The sequence below is a fragment of the Macrotis lagotis genome, chromosome 3, assembly GCF_037893015.1.
Source record: "Macrotis lagotis isolate mMagLag1 chromosome 3, bilby.v1.9.chrom.fasta, whole genome shotgun sequence".
Classification (NCBI taxonomy): Eukaryota; Metazoa; Chordata; class Mammalia; order Peramelemorphia; family Peramelidae; genus Macrotis; species Macrotis lagotis.
The window spans coordinates 208529834-208532261 of record NC_133660.1 but is presented as its reverse complement, the minus strand read 5'-3'; the positions used below and the strand labels follow the sequence as shown (position 1 = coordinate 208532261).

General features: G+C 40.8%; 1 pseudogene; it reads right to left on the bottom strand.

Annotated features, from left to right (window-relative positions):
• Positions 1-1333: 1333 nt before the first annotated feature.
• Positions 1334-1877, bottom strand: LOC141516398 (cell cycle regulator of non-homologous end joining pseudogene; annotated as a pseudogene).
• Positions 1878-2428: the final 551 nt, after the last annotated feature.

The window sequence follows — 2428 nt, the reverse complement described above, 5'->3', positions numbered from 1 at the left end:
GTCTCTTTCTCAGGGGGATGGGTGGATTCTTTCCATTTCTATTTTGCCATCTGCTTCTGGGATATCAGGGCAATTTTCCTGTAGTAATTCTTTGAAAATGATGTCAAGGCTCTTTGCCTGATCATGACTTTCAGGTATTCCAATAATTTTAAAATTATCTTTCCTAAATCTGTTTTCCATATCAGTTGTTTTTTCAATGAGATGTTTTCATTTTTTTTGGTTTTGAAGTAATGAGTCCTGATTTCTGGTAAATTCATCAATCTCCCTGAGTTCTATTCTTTGTCTGAAGGATTTGTTTTCCTCAGAGAGTATTCTTATCTCTTTTTCCATCTAGCCAATTTTGCTTTTTAAAGCATTCTTCTACTCAATAAATTTTTGTTTTCCTGTTTCAGTCAACATTTATTATGTGTAGGCTACATTAAGACCTATGCAGAGTCCAGAAAAAATGGGTTTATGATAGCTGACTATGGGGGAAAGAGGTTTACTCATAAAGAAAAATTTTAGACCTTAGCCAGCTACCCCAGAGGCTAGGGAATTTTCCATTTGCAAAGTTCTTAAGGATGGAGTTTGCAAGGGTTGGTAGGGTGAGCAAGCGGGTCTCAGAGATAAAGATGCAAGTGTATGCTCTGAGAAGACAGTTTCCCATACTGAGATCAATTTACAAAAACTTGCTTATGGCAGTAACTCTTTGTCTGGGACCTCTTTCTACACAAAGATAGGTGCTATAATATAAGTTAACCCATTCATTTCAGTCCAAGTGAAGCTCTTCAGTAACCTCATCAAGGCTTTGCTTCCTTTTTTCATGAGTCACCTCAATATACAATACTGATATCGGTAGCAAATCACTTATCCTGGTCTCTTCCTCATCCCACCTGAAATAGGTGCTTTTGTAGTCAGGGCTAATGCATCTACTCTAAGTCTGATCCATATACTCAGAGGAGGTCTTCCTGAAGGAGAAAATAAGACTGGCTCTCCAGTATAGATATCCCTCCCCTTCTTCACTGCCCATATAAATTATAAATGATACACATTAATTATTCTTGTATGCATTTAACTGGTATGACTCAGCTTTTTCTAGAATCTGATTACTCTCTAGATAAGCTGACCACAGTTTTCAGAACCAAAGACCTGAGATGCTTAACACTAAGCAGAGCCTGACCACAATAATTATGAAGACTTTCCTAGACACAGATTTAACTGTTCACTACTACAACAATTCAATACCAGTTTGGACTGCTCTGATTTCACTGCCCAAGGCTAAAGCTTTGGGATGCAGAAGTCCCACCCCAAGGAGGCAGGGGGAGACAAGAGGGTACAGCACTGCATTCCCTGCTGGTCAAACTTAGAAACCAGGAACATGGAAGCATCCCAACATACCCAAACCAAAACATTCTCTGAATCCTTCCTCTATCTTCTCAACTGAAAAATATGTCCCTCACAAATTTTAATGCGTCCTCATCCTCTTCATCTTCTGAGCTCTTCTTGTGGCCCGAGGTTGAATGCTCTTGCTTGTTTGAGGGACCTGTCTGAGGGGCTTCATCCACCCTCTCCTTTCCATCACTACTGCTCTCAGAAGCCCAGGGGGACTCAAGCTGTGTGGTTTGAGTCTTATCAATTCCCAGCAGTGCTGTTTGCTCCAAAAGCTTTTTCTGTTTACGGCACTCAACCAGGACACGCAGAGCAACATCTACCAATTCATCTTCATTCATGAAGTACACAGTTTGTACATCAGGGAGTCTCAAAGATGCATCTGTCTGTACTGTGGCTTTTCTCCTTTTAGTTGGCCTCCATATTGGCCCTGATTTCTTCTCAGTCACCTGGGTGGTCATCCATGGAGGAAGGTCCCTCTTTTTACTCTCAGGCTGTATATTTGCCATCTTTACAGATTCCCAGGCAAAATGCTCAGGACCTACATAATGCCACAGGTGAAGGAAATGCCCACTGATGGCTTTCTTATTTCAAAGTAGCAAAAGCAATCACCTCCCGAGCTCCGATCCAGGCTCCCCCCAGGCAGGGGCCCCAAAGCCTCAATAACTTTTTCAACTGTTTTATCCATTTGATTTAAGATGGTTTGCAACATGCTATTTTATTCAGCATATTTTTGCATGTCCTTGACTAGGCTACTCAATTCATTTTCATGTTTTTCCTGCATCTCTCTCGTTTCCTTTCCCAGTTTTTCTTCTAACTCCCTCATTTGATTTTCAAAGTCTTTTTTGAGTTCTGTCATAGCCTGATCCCAATTTCTGTTTTTCTTGGAGTTGTTAGATGCAGGAGCTTGTGTTTCCTCATCTTCAGACTGAGTATATTGATCCTTCTTGCAATCATAGATAATGTATTTCTCAATGTTGTTGCTCTTTTTTCTCTGCTTGCTCATTTTCCCAGTCTACAACTGTTTTGGGGGTGCTACCTGAACTTTTGGGACACTCCC